This window comes from Homalodisca vitripennis, chromosome 5, assembly GCF_021130785.1.
Source record: "Homalodisca vitripennis isolate AUS2020 chromosome 5, UT_GWSS_2.1, whole genome shotgun sequence".
Classification (NCBI taxonomy): domain Eukaryota; kingdom Metazoa; phylum Arthropoda; class Insecta; order Hemiptera; family Cicadellidae; genus Homalodisca; species Homalodisca vitripennis.
In genome coordinates, this window is record NC_060211.1 from 119694433 (window position 1) to 119721443 (window position 27011).

Below are 27011 nucleotides of genomic sequence, written 5' to 3' on the forward strand. Positions count from 1 at the left end.
ATGAGGTTTAAGGATTATTAAAACCAATTAAGGTCATTCTTGTCTGGTTAGATTTATATTGAATGAAAACTTCAATAATTTGTACCTTTATTATTACTACTATATGCTGTAAGGATCTAAGAATGAAAACGTATTCGTTCAAAACATAGATTAAAGGTTATTAAAAACTCTTAAATACAATAAGTTGACGAAGGCAATGCGTGTTCGGATGGATAACTGCACAGACAATAAAACATACTAATATTAATAATAGAAGAAATAATTCATACTATGTAATTTTTAAAGTCATGAATTATTTGTCTGAACACTACACAAACACCAAAAGTGTGTTTGGCACGCAGAGTGGTAACGTATCATAAATGCTTGGCACTGACATCGACACACCCTTAAAAGTGCTTGCCACTCGAAGGGTTAAGGTAATTCATTTTTACCACATACTATTTTTACCTCTTTTAATACCCTTTTGAAAAATAGTTACAGATATTTGATAAATACTTCATAAAATTTAAGTATTAATGTATGGATTTTACAAAATATTATTAAAAATATAATATATAGACAGAGGAAACTCGTTTAATTATTCAATTTAAAGAAATTATAAAAATGAGAATAGCATAAAGTACATAAAATTCATTCCAGTACAATGTCGCTTTAAAGTAAGATTTCTGACTAAGAGTGGGAAATAAGTATTCAATCAAAGTAGTAAGTAAAACCAAAATTCAATAAAAAATAATCATTATTTTTTAATAATGTAAGAGAAAAATACACTACGTGTCACGTAACAGGCTTTGCTAGGGTTGGATGATAAATATCAAATTTATATAGCTGACTCCATTCTCTATATGTTCTGCGGACACATAGACACATAATTATGCAATAATAAGGAAAATATATGTTTACATCCTTCAGGCTAGACAAAAGAGCAATTGTGGTACCCTGAAAAATTGGCATCAATGAATCTCATAATATTTTCATAGTTAAACATGCATTTCATATAAATCATTCTTATATATGGAGAATTAAACTTTCATGGTAATTCAAAGTGTACAGTTAAAATCTTTCTCTGTACATCTTACCACATTATACATGTAAAGTTTCGTTAGGTTTTATTGCAGTGTTCAAATCAAAGTTCTGGCAGACTAGCCAAGGTAATGTAACGTAAGAGTTCACTGAAGATAGATATGACGACCAAATATTTACATTGATTCTAGTCTATTGTATTTTCTTTTTTAATTTATGAATAAAAGTGTCACTTACTAAAAGCAAATATGATGTACACCGTTTAAAAAACAATTTTCGATAACGCTCAGGTAAATCGCATGGAGTGAAATGCACATTCACTCATCGAACTAATTGTTCCCCATATACAAACGACGCTTTATGCACAGTTTTATATATTTAAAATTCTGAAGCCTTTCTTATACAATAAAGTGCAATGAAAGTAAGTTATCTCGTCTTTAGTAAAAAATCATTACAGAACGTCAAATTGAATGCTAAAACTAAATCATTAAGTAAATGTCTTAATGAAACCTAAGCAAATTTGTAAAGTTTAAATATTCACGAGAGTAATTTATTTTTATTTTGCATTTTAATTTCTCCCCCCTCCAAAAAATCAAATTTACGTAGTGTTCAATGTTGTGTTTTAAAAACAAATTTGTCTAATTTGGATTTAACATTGATTCTAAGCAGTTTTGACACCCTTGCAATAGATTTTACAATAATTTCAACACACACACACATATATATTTATATATATATATATACATATATGTACATATATACATAAGTAAATATATATAAATGTATAAAAACCTTTAACATCAGTAGCGAGTTTCCTCTGTCTATACCGGAGCGTGAGATGGCCATTGGAAAAGGATGCCAAATTTGCAACCTTCTCAGTCTTGGTTTTCTCATCATATTATTCCATCCATAGGTTTAATATTACATTTTAAATGGAAAACCAGACACCAAGAATTAAGTGCCCTTTATCTTATAAGAGGGTTAATACGGTTATTTAGATAAATCACAAACTCTTCACTCTATATTATACATATCATGACTCCCTAATTTAGGACTTCCCTAAACCATATTTGGCGTATTATCCCCAAATCTAAGATGTTTTTCATATGCCCTATAGGGTGTTTATCTGAAATTCTAAAAATCAGCATCTATAGGTTTTAGGGCTCGCATATTTTAAGTAGGTCATTAGAAGGATTTTATCTTCTGATGATTATACAAAAGAATAATCTTGGTTTACCTTCCCTTAAATTATCGACTGTTTATGGTTTCTGGAACTGAATTGTTATTTCGTTTAATCCCAATATCTAAGTTTTATTCAGGCCAATTTATTGTATTCATCAATACTCTGTTAAACATATTATGATTATATTTAATGTAAAACTTATTCCTTGGCCAGTCAGCTGGATAAGCTTTGGTCATGGCATTGAATGTGGTGGGTGCAAAGAGATAGAAAACAATACGTATAATAAAAAGAAATCAACCATTTTTACGAATATTTACATAAATGAAAGAGCCTTATTATATATATATTTCAATGCAAATGTACTAGAAGTGTTTTATTATTTATTAGTGAACAAAATTTTATTTTTTACATGAATAAAGAATTGTAGTTTATTGATTTTGTTCGGAGAAATAAATTAGTTCCATAATATTAGATTGTAATATCCCATTTCAATATGCGGTTCGATGCCTTTGAAATAAGAAATTAAGTGTATAAGCGTATACGCCACGTGGCCAGGAGCAATAACATTGTAACATTAATTGTTAATATTAATTAAACGTCATACTCCCACTCTTCTGTAACAACTGAAAGGCTGTTTCATAAACTTCCATGTGGGTTCAGGTTAAATGTCCTTTGAGTTTCAACATTTAACATTTTCTCTCATAAGTACAGTGGGTACATTATAAACAATTTCCAGGTATATTACTAAATATCATATTTTAACTTTGCGTTTATCAAAAATTTCATATACAACGTGCATATTTAAATTATTATATAAAAAACTAATTTTAATCATGTAATCATATCACCACAATCTATATTAACACAGATTATTAATTTGTTATACAAACAGCAATCTTATATAGTAAATAATTACCCGATAACTCCTATGTAACACACACGTCTCATAAAAAACAAAAACAAATATTGGATATATTGTCAAAATAAATAATTATTATATTTTACTACGAATTTTCGAAATCTAAAGTTTATTCTATTTGGAATAACAACCCCTTCTTTAATTGGAATTTTGTATCATGCTTTAACATAAAAATATTTGGTCTAAATAAATGTAAATACTCTTATTTTCTCAACAAAAAAGAAACAATATTTCATTTACACCAACCAACATGGCTTGAACCTTTATTAGTTTCTTTTTCCATCTTTCACCTCAAAAGATCTAATTTTTTATTATTTAGAATTACTTGACTCAACTCAAAAAAACTACCCTTAGTTATTATTGCAGAATCACACAGGGTGGCGCAAATTCACTGGCCATTATTTTAACACAAATCTAGATTTATTTGAAATTATTTTTTATTACAAACAATACTTACAATTATTTTTTATATTCAAATTGTTTTCCGTTTTTATTAATACATCTTTGAAGTCTTTCTGGAATACTGTTACATACTCTACGGCATAGTGTGGGATCCTTGTCCAAATCATAAAATTCGTCATGTATGTAGTCTTTCAGTTCGTCAATAGTATGAGGCTTTCGAGAATAAACAGAGTCCTTGACTACTCCCCATAGGAAAAAATCCATTGGTGTGATATCTGGTAAACGTAGGGGTATGTCAATATCTGCCCTTAGACCAATAACTTTTCTTTGGAAACGTTTGTTTAAATAATCGCGAACGGTAGTGGCGTAATGTGGTGGAGCACCATCGTGTTGAAAGTAAAGTTCTTGAAAGTTTTCTGCAAACGTCATGAGTCCTGAAACTCACTAGTTCGATTGTTGGTGTTTCATTGCATTGTATTGCCAACTTGAAAAGGCATAATTACCAACATTTAGTAATACCAACATCACGGACGAAAACTATTGTACTACGTCTTGCTGTTATTTTCTCTTCTTTTAACCAACTGTCCAGTAAATTTTGCGCCACCCTGTATTTAAATGCACAAAATAAGTTACGTGTTTAGCTTTCGTTCCCTCTCACTAACTACTATACTGAGCCATCTCTCATCACTGCTTCACTATATTCATATCTGTATTGCCCTATCTCCGACATGCCCAGTTAGAATTAAGTTTATACATTATCAAAAACATTCGCATACTTTATCTTTACGTCAACTGTTTAAACTTTCGTAACATTTCCTTAAAATATGTTTACTGATACGTACGTGACGTATACGTATAAATATTACTTAACTCCCTGAGTAGAACAGGCAGTCTATATCACTTGACACTTCACTGCTAGATAGCAGGAGTCAGGAATCACATCTGTCGCAGGTAGTTGGCCGACGAATGCAGACCTATTGTGACCTGTTCGGTTGATTTAAAAGTTCGGTTTTAATAATTATTGTTGTGTTTAGTTTTTATTAAGTGCATGTTTTAGAGTTAGTGAAGTTTATATACATCATGGTGGTTGTAGATCCTGACTTACGCGTGCTACAACGCTCTTGTACGATTTGTTTATTTTAGCCGAGTATGTAGTTATGTGTTAGGTTACTTATTTACCTGAAGAAGAGATCAGATTGGAGATCTCAAAACATTGTGTTTTTTTGTATCAGTAAACGATGGCAAATGTCCGGAAAATCCGGTTTCCTTCGTTTATATAGTGTTATGAAAGTGACAAAATAAAACGGGACTGAAAATTTTATCGGTATCAACGCAATATTGTTCGTATTTTCAGATTTTTATTATCTTTTTTTCAACCTGGTTCACTTGTCCCTTGGTTTTATCATGAGCCATTCATTGCATTACATGGACTAGAGGTAGTTCTTTATTGGGTCAGAGTTCTTATTTCCCGTGGCGGGAGGGGAAATTGGGTCTTTAGTTCAAACTTACCTCTACTTAATATATAATACTGCAAAAGACGTTTCAATGAACTAAAACATGTAATAAGATGAAAAATGTATTTTATAAAACTAGCATCTAGGATATTTATGATACTTTTTCTATAAAGAGCATATTCTGATCTAAAAACATCCTCTTGAATCCTCCATCCACTTGATCGGGAAGGCTTTCTACAGTCTCCGCGAAGCTCTCGTGATACCCATATCTTGATTTGAACGAATTTTTTTTCAGTTAAAATAACTTTAAAATGTTGCAAGAATTTATTTTTTTCATCTTTTAATATTAATTTGAATTGAATTGATTTATATATTGAATATAAATAATTTATATGATATATTGAATTAATTTAATTGAACGTTTGAATTAAATTGAATTACCTAAGGTAATTTTTTACCTTAGTTTTTTACTTTCGATACTGACTTCAATTGTGTGAATAAATTATTCTTATACTTTTCTTATTCTTAAGGAAGGCTAAACAAAAGTTGCTTATAAATATTTTCATTTTAAAAATAGAATTTTTCAGAACTTTTCCTTACATACAAACATAAAGATGTGTTTTATTTTCACTGTAATGAGTACTAATATTAAAATAATATTATTGTGAAAAAAAATTCACCAATAAAAATATTTTGTGATGTTTAGAAAATAAAGGTTCTTGGAAAAAATTACGAAGCAAGAACAAGTATTGGCTTAGGGCTAAAGTATCTTGTTTCAGAAAGAAAAAAAAAAACTGTTATGCAAAAAATTAAATTTATGGAGAAAATAATAATACTGAGATGCAATAGGTTATTTAACACAGAAAATCTAATTATTTTACATTGATGTGGAGTTTAGTCGTGTTCACACTAGTTTAGTACTTTTGACGTTCAACCTTAAAACACCTTATATTTTTAGTTTCAGGGTTTGCTTATCTTGCAACACAAGTTGCAAAAAGGAATTGCAAACTAAATGGGTCCTATAAGGAATTTTAACAAATAAAAAATTAAATAAATATTTAATGAACAATATTTAATAACTTTTTAGTACAGTGATTGTGTACTATATATTTCAAAATTATAGTGCCACATAAGTGAGATATCGTTACGAAATCATCATAGTAACTGAAATTAGAATTTTATTTTCTTGATTTTAACTTGCTCCTTCAACCAAGTACGAACTTTATATATTTATATATTTAGAACTCAGCCTTACTATGTTATTTATATAATTCTTTTATTATTACTTATTCCAAAGAACTTTCGTCTTTTAGTAACTGATCTATTTAAACGATCTCTGACGAGTAACCAGTAAAATGTTACTACTGTAATTATAAAAATGTAAGGGGCCTGTTCCTGAGACATGAACTGCAAACCTACATCTATTACGATGTAGCCCCGTGGTAAATTAAAGGCTTACGTAATATTTCAGCAGTATTAGAAATTTATGAGTAATGAAAAACGCTCTTCTATCAACACAGGATTTTTTAACTTTTAGATTATTAACTAGCCATTCTAATGACAGTAAAATACTAGTTTAGTAGGCATTATTTACTGTATGATAAAAACAAATTTTAACACAGCATCAAATTTAAATTATGAAAATCTAAATATTTAATTTAATGATGTAATGTTACTAATCTTGAAATCTTGCGTTACAGATAAATTATTAAAGCTGTAATATATTACTGCAACCTGACATGTTTATATTTTAAAGTGTAGAAAATTATTAATGTTGAATGAAAGTATGTCTTTAATGTAATGTTTAATATAAACATCTGCAATTTTAAAGGAAAATAGTCTTTTGATGTTTTGAAATACTGCAATGCTTCTTATTTATTTATATTTTAACATCAGACGTAAACATTTTGAGAAATTCTGAGATTTTAACTTGTAACTTAATACTTATTTATTTTTATTTATGTTCTTGCTAGACTTGAATTATAATTGTTATTATCAGTGCTGTGCCAGTAACACATAGTTTTACAGATAATAGCTAACCCTGGTCAGTCGACTGTTTAGAATAAACGGATATAGCAGGAAACATTATCATACCGGCTTTCAAATTAGATTAGTGCAATCTCACTTTCTGCAGCAGAGCTATATTTTCAGACCCAAGATAGATCTGTGTATACACAGCATTCTCCTTTACGATGACTGGAGCCACAAGACAATATTGGGGGTAGTATTACTGTCTTCACTAGCGTCCACGTGGCCAACTAAACAAATATGTTTGAAATGCTCTAGCTTTGACCTAAATTAGTGACAGTTCAAGAAATAATTACAATATATTCGTTGGTAATCTATCCCTAACAGTTAAAAATAACTTTATTGATGCTTTGTCTTTAAAATTAATCCTAAATTAATTTATCCTAGACAGTAATGAAGCTCAGGAAGTGTCAGTATTTCACCGGTAACCATTTTTTGTCTGATTGAAATTTGCATTGGGTTACACTGAGTTCACATGCAATTAATCGAAAACAGACTAAATATATAGTAACATCTTTGCAAATAATACAATTTTGTCAGACAGTAATTTAAAGAAATTGTAATAGTTTTGCCGGTAGCAATGATTTCCAGATTAAACGTAGTACTGGAAGTACACTTGATTGATATGCCAGTCAATCTGAATCAGCCTAAATACATAGTAAATACAGAGTGGATAGTAATGGGGAGAAATACAATAGTTTAGCACTAGATCAGTATATTGTGTATAATTTTTAGTATATATTTGTGGGTGTGAAGAATTCATTATGAACAAAAGATTATTAAGTAGCATTGAGTATCCAACAAGGGATGATGACACTGCACATGTATGCCTAAAAACATAGAAGCTTTGCAAAGATGATATCGTAATTTTTATTCTTCCTAAACCTGAAATATAAATGCGGATTGACAAATACCTTTAACAATATTTTTCACAAGGTTTAGACATAGAATACCATGTTCTACTTCACATCTGAGTTAACTCCCTAGATTCCGTCTCTTTAGTTATTCTGTGTAGAGATTTCAAAGGAATAAATACTCTATGTGCGTAGTTTTAAGTTTTAACTTTTTGTACGATTTTTTTTATTATTCTATGAATTATTACCAATCATATGAAACTCTAAAATGTATTTCTATTTTAGTTACATGCGATTATCACAGTAGTATTTTATTTATTTTTTACTTATAAAGAGATTGGCGTTTATTTTGTAAATATTTCCTAAAAAAGGCTTGTTTTACGTACAGGGTACAAGGTTCAGGGAGATTTCATTGTAGTTAATAAAACCAAACATTTTGAATCCTATGGACACTGATCAGGATTATCAGAATCCTAAAACTCTCCAGTTTCCATAACACCCTCACACTCACACATCAACCTCAAGAACAACATAGTTCAGAAAGACCGTGACTGTGTAGTTATCCAGGTATTAACTAACACATTTCACATAAATAACCTAACTTTTGGTATGGTACGAGTAAAATATCATTTTTGTACTTTCGTAATTTTTATGGAGCAGGGAGGCAAGATGCAATTTGCTGAGGGTTTTCATAATATATGGCCAAACTTGATTGAAATATAGGAAATAAATTATGCAGTTGTGTGTTCATATTTCATACGTGCCTCCTTCTAGAAGCGACAGAGAATATTCGTAATAATCTTTTTATTTACAACTAAGCTTACTTTCAACCCAGGATTAAAAATATTTAGTGTGTCACGTAATTTCAACACATAATGGATAATGTTTTACAAACTTTGATAAAAAACTGAATTATTTTGTGTCTCTATCGACTATGGTTAAGATTTTGCTGGTATTACTGGTTTACTAAATAATGTTACATCCGGAAATAAATAAACTTAGATCTTGTAATAATAACAGAGCTACATAGGAGAAATTGTACGCATTGCATGTAGCCAACAACCTCATTTCTGGCGCTTAAAAAAATAAAAACATTAAACAAATAATTTTATAAGTAGAATGAAATATATTAATTTTGGAAATGTGTTATTGTTTTTGTTTTGTTTTAACGGTGTAAATACCCTTTTTTTAAACAAAAACTTGTTTTAAATTGCTTTTGTAAAGTAATTTTGATTAGTGTTACAATTATTTTACTCAAGTAGTAGGCTATAATTGAGCTATTAAAGATATATTGATAGGATATGTACGCATACGGCAGTCGTTTCGTTCTGAATGAATAATGCCATTCCTTTAGGGATTTCATAAAACAAAGCTTTACTAAGAAATAAAATTAATAATAGGATTATGGAGTTAATAATCTCTTCATTGTTTTCTGAATTAAGAACTAATTGGAATTTACTGAATTTAAATCAGCAATTTCTTTCAACTTCGGTGAATAAGGAAGCTTTAAAGATAAGGAGAAAAGTTCTTACCGTCTAATTAGGGGATAGCAAGAATATCTCCATTTTATGAGTAGTAAAGGAAGTGTTCAAAAAATATTACATCGTGTAACATATAAATAATAGCTTTATATTAATAAAAATACTTTTTTTCGAAGACTGAGTTAAGTCACAAAAATGTTTTATTGTTGTCTGGAAACGTACAAATAGTTTATGTTTTTAAATTACATACAATTACGAGGGTTTAAATTTTATCATATACCAATTTTAAACGCCTAATCCTGTCAAATGTTAATAATGTTTCTTAAATTTTAAAGTATTTTTATCATTTATTTTTGTTTAAATATTTAGTTTATTTTCTTTCGAGCTCATTTTTATATAGATCATATTATGTTTTCTAATCAAAACTAATGGGGTTTACTAGTTTTTTTTTTCAATATTTCTAACCTTTCCATGTGATGTATCAAATAAATGTGGATGTTCTGGTTTCATGGCAATATCGGGAGAGCGAATGGTTACATGGTATAACGTGGTTGACTTTAATCCGAGTTAGGTATAGCGATTAAATCCTATCTGTAAACATAGCAATGGTCATTAATACCTTGTAATTTATTGACTTCATCCTTATTCTGTTTGATAATGTCCTCGCTCAAAGTAGCGGTTTATAAGGACAAGCACAATAAATCTAACAAAAATGTTGGCCTTTTGTAAAAAAAGCAAGTGATATAAGAATTTTTGTAAAAAACATAAAGAAATGACAATTACATATCGCAATTACTTGTAAAACTATGCCACATTCTACTCTAGTGAAGGCTTGAGTGATCACACTGAAATTTTAAACTTTACAGTTACGTCATAAGGACGAAAAGACTCTTTGTTAAATCAATTAGCACAGTCCTATAACTTAAAATTTGTTATACACACCTTGACAATTGCTACATTATACTGTATAAAACTGTAAAAATCAGTTTTAAATCGTTATGTATGCAACAATGGGTTATTTCTACTATTACCCTAATACATTTCGCAATATTGTAAAATAATTAAGATGGATTGGTAACATATATTTAACATTGACCTTGGTCCACGAGTATCAACTATTATGTAGTAAAAGCTTTACAAATTAAACAAAAACGCACTTAATTTTATAAGCCGTCTTATTTTTTACTATTGATTTCTACAAACAAATTGTAGAAACTTATATTATTCCACAGCTGAGAGAAGAAAGCATTGAAACGCTAATCGTCAAACTGAAAGTGGTATAATGAAATATATAAGTAGCATGGGAGTAGTCACAGGTATGTAATAAGAGCAGAGTAGGCATTTGAGAACAAACATTTTTAGAAAGTTTTACTTTTAATGTGCTGCGTAAAATTTAATTTATTTTTCATGGATGTATACTCAATCTTGTGTTTTGTATTAAAATATGACTATGAATAAAAAATACTTTTTACATGAAAAAGATAATTATCTTGAAAAATATATTACTTTATTGACGTAACACCTATTTAATGTTTCCAAAGTATTGCGGTGCAAATGCCCGAATTACGGTCAACTAAATTGACTTGAATATACAATTTAATTTTTATTGTCATTTAAAAATAAATAAAACTTAAAAAAATTTCTTTAAATTTAAGAGTACCTACGAGTAACAGTTCTTAATTTTTACGAATATTAAACTATTAAAAATTTTTAATTACGTTTTGTTTGGTTCAAACTTATTAAACTTTTTTCAATGATTTAGTAGTATTTTTAAAGAGAAGAGTTGTTTTAACAGAAATATTTAACAGAAAATCAAATACATCAGTGTATAAGTAAAAACATTTAGTAGAGATTACAAAAATTACCTTACAAAAATATTAAAATAAATTTAGATTGTTTTGTAAGTTCAGTTATATACAGACTGTTGTATAAATATTTGACTAACGAATTTCTATTACATTTATCTATAAACTCCTAACTTACAGTTATGGATTGCTTTATTTAGTATAGTGTTCTGCATTCATAGTATAAGAGTATTTTAAACAAAAACAAGTAATGCGTCAAAGTCAATTTGGGTACCTACGTCTAGCTGTGAGATGTGGAATTAGTTAGAGACAACTGGTCAAGCTGTAACCATTGACAGCTTCTAACCAGCTCTATATTATGGATAGCTTTGCTTTAGAGGTTGTTGCTTATAGACAAAGCCTAATACTATCCACTCACACTGGTGGCTTATTTAAAAACTTTAAACACCAGTTACTACCTATGGCATATTTGGAAGTATGTGAGAAAGTTTATAATTTTTTCAAAAATCTTAGGAAACTAATTGAAAACTGTTTCAAGGAAATGTCCTTTAACGTAGAAACAAAGGCACCAAAATTGCATAATGTACGTGAGCAGGGACGATGAAAACTGTTAAACCAAAGGCTGGATCACAGTTAGTAGTGGCAAGGGACTACTAAGCCTTTTGCAGCTCTTACATAATGTTGGTCAATGCTCCTATCTCTAAGTATATATCAACAGCTCAGCGATTTACGAGGTGATTTGAAACACATTCATGCTCGGATACTATGATAAATTAATAAAAAATAATAAATTATTATGAATAATTAGTGTAATGAATACAAAGCTAGTTACTCTTCATATTTCATTTGCCAAAGTATAAAATATGTTAATTGTATGAGAACGAGTATAATATTTAAGTGATAATTGTGTACGTTATACAATTTATATTTAACCGAAATCTTACAACTTTTTAATTAAAACATAAATAACGTGTTTTTTTATTTTTCTAAATTTATACTTATTATTAATTGTGGTATATCCAAAATAATTTACTTGAGAATAGGAATAGAATATTCATAATGGGATATAATAACTTTCATACATAAAACACCTTTAGAATGCACTTTCTGTGCTTTGGCTGAAGAATCTTTCTTAAATGTAATAGTTTATATTCAGATATATGTGTAACGAAAAATATATTTTATAACAGATCTTTAAGCAAAAATCCACAATTTCAATATGAAATGAATAACAGCATTATTTAGTTACTTAAGTATATCACTAGGGCAGGACTGTATGAAGAAATTGTAATACTATCCCAACGCAAGAACTGGGAACTACGTTTAATTTATTTATATTTGGTCTTCCGATCCCGGCGTAGCAAGTAGTTTTTGCGATTCAATGTTTATAGAAATTAAATTAGGCTATTGCCACTTATCCAAATTTAATGAATGTAAATAGAAGACATTTGACAGATACTTGGTCTTCCGATCTTATGTTAGTTTAGTAATTTCAACACATATTTGAAAGAAATGGCCCAATACAAAATAATTTAATCGTAAAAAGTGAGAGCTCTGTGGTGTAATGGTAGTACACTCATCCGGCAAGTGAGAGATCCGGGTTCGAGTCCCGGCGGAGCAAGTACTTTTTGAGATTCAATGTGTATTGAAATTATATATATATATATATATATATATATATATATATATATATATATATATATATAATTCTTTATACTTAATATATAACTCTATGCTTCCGTGATAGAGGGAAGTAAGTTTGAATGGTGTTTTACAGATTATTCTCATTTCTATATTTTAACTGAGTTGGTCGCTTTGAGGATTACATGATTGCATCATGGTTTGTAATTAATAAAACTGTACTTCTGGAATTTATAATATTAGCGAACAGTAACGCACTATTCAAGTTTTAATTGATTTTTGTAATTTGCAATTATGACTAGATTACATAACATATATTTCTCTTTACACTGAAATACTGGAATTAAATATGTAGAATAATTATGGAATTAGTAGAACCATTAATATATCACTTCATTAAGCTTTAAATTTCACATACATTATACTTTTACATCTTAACCAAGTGTTATAAATCTGGTACACTTAATGATTAATGATTTTTTTTATTTATATGATGTTCATTGGTTTAATACGGAATAATGTTAACGCTTACAAGAACCTACAATACAAATAATCGCAATTGCAAATAATAGAATATTAAATAAGAACTACTTCACATAATATAAACTTCTCATATAGTAAATCCCTTTTGTAATTTCCACGTTAGTAACCGACTATAAAATGATATTTAAATGTTTAGTAACTTAATTCGTAACCCATTTAAACGAGTGTTTCATATATTCAACTAAAATTTGTTCTGTATTAACATAAATATGTACGAATGCTGGTAAGTAACACGCAAAAATCTTACTCTTCATACAAATGTTTACTATATCGTCAAAGCTACTCTAGAAGAAGTTATGGATGGTTTACTTTTCTAGTTGGACTATCGCTGTGTACTGGCAAAACAAATGTCTGGATTATATTTTATAACAGGGCATACCATAGATATTAAGAATTGGCACATTATTAAAAGCAAATATCAATATATTGGGGTGGAAGGTTGTATCGATAGGGCTATTCTACTGTAAAGAGCGGTTGTTGGTGAAGCTCCATTGTTGTAAAAGACTTTTGATTAACTTGATACAAAAGTGCTGCCCCCTGCCCACTTTACTGGTAAGGCACTAACAGAAATGGCATTCCTTTCTTCCGAGATGACATGATTGATATACAGCCCAATATCCCTCCTCTTGTGATATCTTTACAGGATGTAGCCCAAACCATAAAAATTACTATTCCTAAGTATCCTGTCACTCTGAAAGTAAGGAAAAATATTACTTTAGGACGAAATTTAATACGAAGGTTTTACAGAACATTCTCTTAAATGAGCAAAGCATTCTGTCAACAATGGACCCAAATAAACTTGAGATCTGTTGACATACGGCCAAACTACTTCTAATATAGCCATAATTTCAAATGTTTCCAAATTAAAAATGTTGAAATTCATATTTACTAGATATGGAGATAATTAATTTAAGTAACTGTTGAAGTTTGCAGCGGAAATGTTTCGCTTTACATGTCTGAAAACAAATTAACTCTGTTCAATGTTTATCATACACTCAATTTTCATTACTAATTGCACTACGTTAAACATGGCTGGTGCATTCTATTTGAACTGAAAAACTGAAGCAGATCTACAAACAGTTATTTTAAAGTAGGTAAATGCTACCAGGTATCTTGAAATATTTGATGTAATTATGTTAAATTACTTTACAAAAAGGTTTGTCAAAAGACGTCTTAAGTTGAATCTATAAATAACTGCTGACTTATCTGCGACGGAACTTTAGATGATTTAAATAACATTGTATTGATATTTTAATCACAGATACTTTACGACAACGTGAAACCTTAGCTATTGTTAAAAAACTAAACTTATCACATATAAGAGAGGTTAAGTGGTAGAGAGGACTTTATAGTCCTAACTTCGCCTCTAATAAAGACATTTTTCATTTCATTTCATTTCATTTCATAAGATTTACTCAGGATTATTTTATGCATTAAAGAATTTAATTTTAATCTAAAAGCTAAGTAATGAAGTACTCAATAATACAATGGATTTTCTCCAAATAAAGGTGAATTCTTGCACATCTGCTAACAAAATCTGTAAGCGTGCCATTAATTGAATAGCATCAAACACGAAACTCTGGGTGATACAAGGAGGAGTGAGTTTGAAAGTGGTTTTACTGAATGATTATTCTCCTATCTACGTTTTAATTGAGTTGGTCGCTTTGAGGATTACAAGGTTGCATTACGTTTTATAGATTAAACTGTGCAAGTATGATTTATACCAACCACGAGCTGTATTACCTGTTTCTGAATGTAACCGATACCCTAACTTGAAATGTTATAGCTTGTATTTATTCATAAGTATGTCTCATATAAGAAAACCCTCAACAGCCAACAACACAGCGCAGTGTAGCGGGTATAACGGTTTTCGCAGGATAACCGGATCAAGCAGCGTGAAGCGTAGCTGTTGTTTGGATGGGTGACCGCTAAGCGACCTTGTCCTTGCAAGCAGCCCGCGTGCCCAGCTGTTAGTGGTGGTTTGGAAGTCACCTTTAAGCCGTCGGTCCTCAGCTTAGGTGATTACGTGTGCTTCTTAGCTCTATTCGCCTAGTAAAATAAGATATATTTACTTTACTTTCCCTCACAATGACTCCATGACGTTTCTATGCACTATGCACTTACTCGTAGCTTACTTTTGAGAAACCCTAACTTTTAGTGATGAAAATTTCTAGATTAAGTTTTTTCTAGATTAACCTATATCAAATTTGAGTCATGGAATTTTCTAAGTTATTGAGATTTTATTCTGAATAACCTATAAAATTATATCAATAACTGTTTGGTTTAATTTAATATGCAATAATTGTGTCTATAAATTAGAAATCTCTTTAAACTCATTATATGACTAAAACTACTGAATGAATGAATGACGTTTATTCTAACTCTGGGTGATACAACGAGGGGGAGTTTGAAAGTGGTTTTACTGAATGATTATTCTCCTATCTACGTTTTAATTGAGTTGGTCGCTTGGAGGATTACAAGGTTGCATTACGTTTTATAGATTAAACTGTGCAAGTGTGACTTATACCAACCACGAGCTGTATTACCTGTTTCTGAATGTAACCAATACTCTAACTTGAAAAGTTATAGCTTGTATTTATTTATAAGAATGTCTCATATAAGAAAACCCTCAACAGCCAACAACACAGCGCAGTGTAGCGGGTATAACGGTTTTCGCAGGATAACCGGATCAAGCAGCGTCAAGCGTTGCTGCTGTTTGGATGGGTGACCGCTAAGCGATCTTGTCCTTGCAAGCAGCCCGCTGGCCCAGCTGTTAGTGGTGGTTTGGAAGTCACCTTTAAGCCGTTGGTCCTCAGCTTAGGTGATTACGTGTGCTTCTTAGCCCTATTCGCCTGGTAAAATAAGATATACTTAGATACATATAGATAACAGTAGCCGTATAATATTTTTGGAAGCATTCTGTTAAAAGTATTAGTTTTAACTAAGTATGCTCGTTATTTAATGTTTACAATTACAAAGTCCATTATGATGTTCATTATAGAGCTTACTAATTACCGAGGGATGTACATTGAGGTGAGATAGTGTACGGCTTAAAACATTCCTCCTATCAACCATCTTTGAACTCAGGGATTTTTGACGAGATCTCGATATTCAGATGTACACTAATGGCGTCTATGCGGGAGCTCAGAGTAATCGACGTATACCCGATATGTGTTAACGTGTTAAAACATCACATCACTAAAATAGAGAATATTCAGCGATATACCCTGTAACTTATTGTCTCAGAAATTATTACGATAAGACATGTTAATGAATGAATAAAAAAAATTTATTGGACGCCGATATAGAGGAATCACGATTATTTCAGGATATTTACTCATTAAGCTAAATTTTGTTTTTACACAGTCTAATTTGAATTCAGCAAGACCAAAGTGATAAATTTAGATTGGCGTTTTTCAATTGTTATGTCTCTTAATGTTACATATACATTTAAAGAAATCGAATGCACATCACATCTAATTTTCCACAATTTTATAACGACTATCCTACACTCAATTGTATCATTTTAGAGAAATGATTCATTAGTATTTGATTGACAAATCGCCTTTCACAAAACAGTAAATTACATACTATGAAAGTTTAGAACTGATAAGAACAGGTAAATGAGAAACAGATATTTTTCGTTATAGTAGGGATTTAATAGTCTTCTTTTACATTAATATGTATTTGCATAGTTCGGTACATTGCGAAGATTATCATTTTTGTATATTATTATAGCATAATAAAATATATTACGTTTGCCACGGATAGAAATGTAAATAATATGTTTCTTATTAACATGTTTACAAGTCATACCTAGCGTAATTTAAAGACTGTCGTCCAAGTCTCAAAGGGAAATATAGAGCGGTGAATAAAGTGAATTAGCTATTGGTAAAATAAATTTATGTATTTAATTTATGAGCATTATTTAATTTAATAATAATTATTAAAGTTTACTTTATTTATAAAAGCTGTGAAATTATACTCCGATATCAAAGTCATTTGCAGTAAGCAGGCTTTCTTTTACGTAGCAAAGTATTTCAGTATTAAAACTATTATCATAGCTCAAAAAATTTACAAGTAATCCTCTTAAGATATCATAATACTTAGGAATAATTCATTACACCTAGTTGTGGTCATTTATGAGTTGATTTTCTCATTTTCAATGGCTTTCTTTGTTTCACAGATATTTACAGTGACAGACTTATGAATCCCTCAAAGTAATGTAATATTTAATTACATTTTTCTAACTGACACATTTTATCTCTATAATAATCTCAGTATTACAGCTACAGTCTTCTACTTGAGCCTCTTCAAACTCTTCACAAGTTCCAAATTCAGAAATACATTTTATATTAAAGGCTTTGCTTCACTACCTTAAAAGCATAAGTAACGTTAGTTTACCCCAACGGCATAAGGAAAAGTGTGTAAATATTTCATTTAACACTAAAACAGTTAAACTGTGAAGGAACTTACTCTTCGATTGAAACTAAACTGCATAGGTTTAAAAATCTGAAATCTCGCTAAACATCAAGCAATTGACATATATGCAAGTTATATACACACACATAAGTTTAAAGGATGTTTGTAAATATTGTCCATGATTATTCTTGAATATTTTTCTTTTAATCAAGGAAAAAAAACAAATCTAACCATAAACGTTATAACAGTTTGATATGTAACAAGTATGTATAAACATAGGTCAGATAAGTTTGGTTTACCACTAGTCCATTCTATGTATGTACGTGTTTTACATTGAATATTATTTTCCGTGAAGTATAACAAAATCTCAAATTTGGCTGAATTTAGTGAACAAAAAAAGCAACAGAAAAATTTATTGATCAATATAATTAACAATTTCAACTGGGCCTATAGTTTAAAATTTTTAAATATGAATAACTTTTGGCAATAATAAAATTACTCGGTTAAGAACAATTATATAAGTTTTTAGTTAACAATTTTATTAGATACCTAAATTATGAAAATCGGTCAGTAGAATATTTACTTATTCATACTTATATTATTTACTTATATTTACTTTCATAATGTAGGTAATATATTGAATTGAATTGAATTGGGTTTATTTCCAAAAGCTTACATTTCAATTGGCCCCGCTAAGTACAACACTTATAAGCGGGGTCCAAATTAAACTACCTTAACTAAACCATACAATGTATTTATTAAATTACGTAATCAAAATTGGCACTTATTATTTTGTGAAAGTTTACAAGGAAGAATAACAGCATACAGGTTTTGTTTTATTTTATCTTTACATTTCAAATTAAAAACACTGATAAAACCGGTCTCTTAAACTCTTAAAATTAAGTTCATGTTCCTAACTAACAAATTTGCACTGGTCATATAGTGTGATTGGATTGTATGATTTCGATTCAGAAGCAGTCGATGTCCTTACCCAATTTCCAATCGGTATGAGACAAGAATAAATACCCCTCTCATCAGGCGTTCCTTGTTCCTTGTTCCGTTATACCAATGTTTATTTCTGCAACTGCAATGCACGTTGAAAATGTAGCATGAATTTTGCTCTAATTTTTAAAGTTCATTTTAGTTGATTATCAGTAAATAAATAACTGTGTTAATTTATTTCACTCACGTGTAGCATTTACAGCATTCAAAATATATGTCAATGTGTCTGTATATATATATATATATATATATATATATATATATATATATATATATATATAGATACAATCTTTACTGACCGAATTTCATACCTAATTATGAAAATTAAAATATATCATAAAATAATATATTTTTATTACCTATACATACATATATATATACGATGATTTAATTATCTTTATTAAGTCGTAATGATGACAAATGTGCTGTGTATTACAACAGTTCAAAGATTGAATCTGCATTATTACGTGGTTCAATATTATTTTCTAGCAATCAGCGTTTATAATTACAATAAAATACAATTTTGTAATTTCAAAATTATTTTCACTTCTATTTATAGAGTTTATAAAAAGTTTTGTATAACCAAACAGAATCAATATTTTATCTGGCTGTGCAGTAACGTTTTTGTTTATATTAATGATTAAAAAACACATTAAAAATGTAATAGAACTTTTAAATAAAAGTGAAAATATTTATAATTCCACTGTCTTCGATAAAAAAAACCCTAGAAATCTAGCTATCAATAGTAGCTAGTTATTTTAAACGTTGAATAATGCAAATACAATTTTTTATATTATTGTTAACGATTATAATGAAAGCTAACGTGATGAACATTATGGACATTTCCATGTCTGTATTTGACTTGCGAATGGCAAAAATCATGTGAACCAAACAACTAATGAATTTTGCTATTAAGATATTAGTGTGCTAACTCCACTTCACAAAAAAACTGCATTGTTTTCACTATGAAAAAATCGTAATTATAATATGAAACAAGTAAAATAATCAAACGCTTTCCTAACTTCGAGTCGACAATAGTCCTAATAGATTTGCTCTTATAATATCCGGACATTCATTATTCACTTAAGTCGAATCAAAGTTGTTTCAAACTCGTTTGCAAATTGAAATTCTGTGGAATCCAATTAGTTCTTAATCCAGCAAACAATAAGCTAACTATTATTTTCCTTATGATAATTTTTATTTAAATTCTAATTATGTTTCACTATTGTTCTCTATCGGATTGCGATGATTGTTTAAGTCCCTCAATTGCTTAAAATATAAAAAACAATTGCATAAAAAAATCCGAGATTTATTAAAACAATTATACTAATTAAAAAAATCATAAACAAATCATCAATACAGTTAATCATCTTTTGCTGAAATGTAACATTGAAAAGTAGGATAGCCTTTATTAAATCATTCTAATTATAAAATTATAATAATACATATATGAGATGTAAAATCGAGTTATTTAATTGTATTAGTAACAATAATATACATAATAACAAAATAACATTAATTCTTCCAAAAAATATTATCTTTTAAGTTCTTTAATGATCCAATATATATATATATATATATATATTATATATATATATATATATATATATATATGCGCTTCGTAGCATATATGTGCTAATTTGTCCTAAGGAGAATTCTAGCCTATTCACTATCAGTGATTTTTTTAAATCCTTCAATACAAGAGGTAGGGATATGATAGTAGTTTACAAGCTCTCAAAAAATGCATAAACTATGACAATTTTTCCTGCTAAGATTGCCACTGCCATATCAATGCTATCATACAGTTTCTAATAATTATTGAAGCATTGGCGGCATTGCTATTAACAATAAACATGGAAAATATTCCCTAACTTAACTAAAAACCAGGTCTGCTAACTGGCCTTGCTGGGGTTAATGTAAAATTTCTATATTTTTAGCTGAATGTGTTACTAAATCATGTGATATAATATTTTACTAAGTTTTTACAAAATGTATGTAATCTTCTATTTTCTCTTTTCCATCAGTGATACCCATAGACCAATGTAACACGCTATCTCTCAGGCAAAGTTATATGTAATAACATCGAACTCGACATTATCTTTAATGCAAGCAAATGTTACGCTGGTCGAGGTTTTAGAGATATTGTGCGGACAGGTGATAAAATCTCCAAAGGTTACAAGCAGCACGTGCTGATCGCAATCTCCACAATCTCCACAATCTTTCTAAACCGAACAAATATTATATTTCGACCTAGTTTTCACGTGAGATATTTTACTATCGTAACTTTTATAACTGAAAGAAAAAAATTTTGCTTTTCATCATTAAAAAGCAGATAAGAAAATTATTGAATATTTCAAATAAAAAAAATTGTTTTGACTCCCAGTTTAGATTGCGTCAAAATTAAGTGTTGAATTGTTTTACATAACTTTCTGCATAATATTTCCATTAAGTATCTGGTCTCTTTCTGGATATTAATAACACTTTTGATACTGTCAATCACAGCCTACTGATAAATAAACTATATGAAACTGGAATCTGTAGTGCTGTACTGGAGTATCGTACCTTAATCATCTACAAAAGTTCCTAAAAATAGGTCAGTCGACCAGTTCGTTGCGTACTTTAATATGTTGTGTGCCACAAGGCTCATTATTTGGCCCAATTTTATTTCTAATTTGTATTATTGATTTGTTATACGGTACTTTTAAAGGCAAGGTTACAGCTCCTGCAGATTAATACTTTCTTCTCTCTCATCAAGCATTATTCATTAAGGAGTTGTATTTATATCTCCAACAAGACTAGAATTTTTTATCTTATGATTAAAAATAAAACAAATTCTCCCTCAATTCCAATTAGTTATATAAATATATCACTATCAAAATTTTTTTGAAATTCCCGGTACGTTTTCATGTGGTTGATTGCCAGAAAAGTAACTGTAATTATAGTATAATTGATGAAAGTAGTGCAACTAAATATTGAGATATTAATATCTATTATAGCATATCTTTAAAATATCATTTTACAAACACTTAAAAATCAAGATATTCAGATATACAAGTTAATAAAATTAAGATATTAAGTTAATATGACTTGTAAGCAACATTATACAACAGAAGGAGATAGAAGCTCGTTGACCCAGTTGTCATGACACTATCACATTATGTGCAACATCAAAACCAGTACATCTACTTTGTTTGCAGCACAAGAAAATCACTATACACAAATTAATTTTACTCTGGCAGTTGAAACAGCACTTCCTCCTTGCATTATTCACTTTCTATATTACTATTCAATATTTAAATTTCATTAATAACGCATTACTTTTTTATACAGAATTTATTACATATAAATATAACCACAGAAATATATATTGGAAGGTTTCACTAATACGACATAGACAAATATACTGACAGTCAACTTCATTTTAGTCCCACAGCATTATATCTAAACGTAATTCACATATTTTTTAGAAAAAATATAATATATAAAGCACTCCGTAGTTTTACGATATTGTAGTTAGTTACTTAGAAAACATTTCAAATCTTTTGTTTGTTAGGCCACTTATAAGGTAGGCGTAAACAGCATTCTAGACCTGAAAACTAACCATTGGCGTTTTGAAAAAATATATTTTTTTTACATATACTGTATGTTAAATTAGTTAAATGTAATACTATACGGACCAACAACTTGTGTATAAGTGTTCATATTTAGTCTCATTATATATAGTTTTCTGCGGGTGATATAACTGTTATTTACAAATTTGACAGCCGTTGTTAGGGGTTAAAGGCAGGCCAAATATAATTTGAACTAAATATTGATAAGTAACCTAATTTTTACCATGTGTGCATTCTTTTATATCGGTCACCACCATAATAGCTTCTGACATTCGAATTTCATGATGTTAATATATATACTGTATTAAAATAGAACTAGTTTTTGTACTTATAAAATGCGAATTGACTCTCGTGACTTAGGTTGTAAATTAATATTACGAATGAGGTCCTTTACAATATTTCTTATTGTTTAGTTTTTTAACTGTGAAGGATAAAGAATATGCAGTAGCTTCAGGATAACAAGTGAAAATAAGTGGATTTTTAATTCTGAAAAATACCACTTATTTTCAATTGTTCTCCTCAATACCATTTTAGTACAGGCTGTTTAACACAACCCCTTAACTATTGGGTTTGATTTATGATTTTATTTCCTTGTTTTTTGTAGTGTTATAAAATGTGAACATTTCTAGAATTATAAGAAATTTGACATACAAACATTTTGTTGAAAAAGAAACTTCTTTCTATAGTTATTAAAATATTTCGGAATGTCACATTTTGTGTATTTTACTAAAATAGCGATAAGATTTTTTTTTAATATTGTTATAGTTGTATTTTACTGTTTTGCAATTATTTATAATAATAGCTTTGTCTAAATGTTACGGACAACGGTAATGAACATAGGAAATAAATGGTAAAATTTTATAAGATTAAGTATATAGTTTATAAATATTGAGTTAAAAGATACATTACAGTTTCACTTGTGGGTTCCATACATTGTGATGGATATACAAATCTGAAAGTGTTTCCATTTAAAGCGTTCTGTGGAAATGAGAAACTTTTGCAATAAATCACAGTTTTCCGCCTGGCTTAAATTTTATTTGGCACCATTTGTTCTTGTAATAAGCTGATTTGTTAAGCGAGACTAAAACAAGAAAAACATCCCTGTTTTTTTAGCTTTACAAATAAGGTCATTCAACTTTATCTCCATTTTTGCTTTCCTATTGTAAATACAAAATTGAAAAACAAGATATAGTTAACATATAATAGTTGTCAATAAAGCTGGATATTATAGTTTTAACGTTTAGCTAATGCCTTCAAAAATTCCAATGCCGTTTTAAAAGTTAAATACTTTGTATATTTCTAAATTAATACAAAAGAATAAATTTGAGGAAAAAATCCCATATAGCGATCCAGTTTTCTTTAATGCTCAACTTATAAAATTGTATTGCTGTCTCTTCTCAATCGCATTGTGTGTGTATTCTGTAAAGTTGGAATTACAAAGAATGTTGTGCAGGTTTTATTTTCTCTGATATACAGGACTTGAAAAATCTAAACTTTTCCTTATACTATTGAGTAATAAATATTGACAGTAATAAATGTGTTGTATATTTATATTAAAAACTTAAAAGTGTGGTATAACATTTCGTTTGCCTAGTAGATCAGCATTTGTAAGATCATAAATCCCAGTTTTACCGATATCACGTCCATTGGTTTTATCAAATATGAACACCGAGTTCCGAATTGCCACAAAATAGCATACCAAACATAACCTCGCTTATCATTTCAGTTTCATTTGATAAAATCTATTTCGTGCTCAATCCAAATTTCGTAACTTAGCTTTTTGGGTTCGAGTTATATTAGCTGCTGATATTCTTTTGTTTTATTACGTCGTGTAGTACATACTAACACGACAGAAATAGAAAATTCCAAGTAATCGATATTACAATTATTTTTTATTTAAAAAAACTATTATTATCATGTACCGTAATTAATTGCTCGTATATTTAATCCTATAATGAGTACTAATAATAGAAACAGAAAACCCAGGAACTTTATGTTATGTACTTACACTAGTTTCTAGTTAATATTTTACATGCATATATACAGAATATTCTCCCAATATGTAAAACATTACGCTTTCAGGATAACCTAGGCTTGCAAAATATTTTTCTGGTTTACCTAAAAATGCTTATGACAAGTAGACCAGGAGGGCGGTGGGAACTAGGTTTAAATAGTTCTTGAGAAAATTAAATATACTCATTTAATATACGTTAATATGTAATTGTAAACTCTATATAAATGGTATTTTATTCATTTGTTCCATTATGAAACAAAATAGCATTTTTCTGTACATAATTACTATATTAATTTCTATACTAGTACTCTAACTACCACTTAAACTACATTATGATTAGTTTCCAAGCATTATTAAGATGGATTCCAGTAATTTGATAAAAATATCTATTCAATCTTACATAGTTAATAATAAAAATGTTAACTAATCAAATAGCTTGTTATACGAGTCTAAAACCAAAATAAATATAACTACTTTAATATTCTACGTTCAATGAAATAACCTTTATACTAACAGAGACCTACGAAATTTATATTGAGAGTTCCTTGATTATTGGTTCCACCACGTTATTTGGTTATTGTAAACGTTTTCGTTAAATACAAAGTTTATCTTACAATATTTTGTAGGTTTTCATTAACTTATTTATTTATTTAAAAATAAAAGAATTTTGCTACAATTTTAAATTTTATAACGCTACAAATAATAACCAAAGTTATTAATTACTAAAATGTTGTTTTAAAAATATACAAAACACTCTACGTACAATTTTTATACTAACTTTTAAGTTAAACAATAGTAAATGATTTACTTCAAACAAATTACAAAACAAACTATTGTAACAAAATATTATTTATAATTTTATTTCCGACCTTATATTCTACAGAAAAAGCGAACAAGTGTTATTTCCTAAGTACAAAGATAGGCGAAAGATGAACTTCAAAAAATGTTTACAGCTTGGCCACATATTGAGTACTGTTCTTTAAAAACAATTAACTCTTAAATAAAAGATTACAAGACTATAATTAAACCACATGTATTTGATGGTTACATATTTTAATATTATAGTCTGTTATGATTTATATACACAATATGATGTGCCTATATTGCGTTATGACACATATGTTTAAATACGTGAAAGATGATTCCAATTCATATGATAATACAGTAAACGTACATTGATAAACACTCTTTGAAATATTTCTTTGATTTTCTTGGAACTAAATGTTCCTTAGTCTCTCAGTAAGTATTCTTAAGTGATCTTTTCAAACCTAGAGATTATATACTTTCCTTTCAAATTCCTAAGAAAAGCTTTTCACTGCCTTATAAACAACCGGATCTTTAAATAGCCACTTAAAAGTTGTATACACTAAAATGTTGACATTTATGTATTATGCCTTGGTATATTACTATAAAAAGAATGTTTTCAAAAATACGCCACTTTTATTGCCGTTTGAATATGTTGCACAAAACGTGTAGCAAATTATGTGTTAATTTTAAAGTTATTTTTACATATTTCTCTTTTTATAGCTTAAGTTGCACATTTACAAAAACACTGACCTGCATACATTTTGTACACATGTTGCAAAAAAATATTAGTTGATTTAGTAGTTTTTAATTAAATGATTTTTAGTAGAATAATAAATTTCAATTTGAAGATGAATGGAACAATCTCTGAATTAAAAGCCAGGCTTATCCTCGAAATCCCTAATTAGTAACTCTCCCCTGAGCTGGCTTAACCGGACACTCTCCAGTTACCTCTAGTAAATGTCTAAAATGAAAACTTTTATCGATTTACTACTAAATGTTCCTTAGTCTCTCAGTAAGTATTCTTAAGTGATCTTTTCAAACCTAGAGATTATATACTTTCCTTTCAAATTCCTAAGAAAAGCTTTTCACTGCCTTATAAACAACCGGATCTTTAAATAGCCACTTAAAAGTTGTATACACTAAAATGTTGACATTTATGTATTATGCCTTGGTATATTACTATAAAAAGAATGTTTTCAAAAAATACGCCACTTTTCTTGCCGTTTGTATATGTTGCACAAAACGTGTAGCAATTTATGTGTTAATTTTAAAGTAATTTTTACATATTTCTCTTTTTATAGCTTAAGTTGCACATTTACAAAAATACTGACCTACATACATTTTGTACACATGTTGCAAAAAAATATTAGTTGATTTAGTAGTTTTTAATTAAATGATTTTTAGTAGAATAATAAATTTCAATTTGAAGATGAATGGAACAATCTCTGAATTAAAAGCCAGGCTTATCCTCGAAATCCCTAATTAGTAACTCTCCCCTGAGCTGGCTTAACCGGACACTCTCCAGTTACCTCTAGTAAATGTCTAAAATGAAAACTTTTATCGATTTACTAAAGGGAAGAACCATAAGAGAACGTGTAGTTTTGTCAAAATGTTGTCTAAATATACACAACACGATATTAGACGTAAAATGTTAATTCCATAGGTCAACTCGGTCTTCAGATATCCAATAAAAAGATGAACAGACCTACAGATGAGATATTTTTGTACAAATATATTTTATGGATACAAATATACAAAATTTTAAGATTATAGCTCAATGAATTCTCGCAATTTAACTCCGAGTTGTAAGTTTTGACAACGCTAA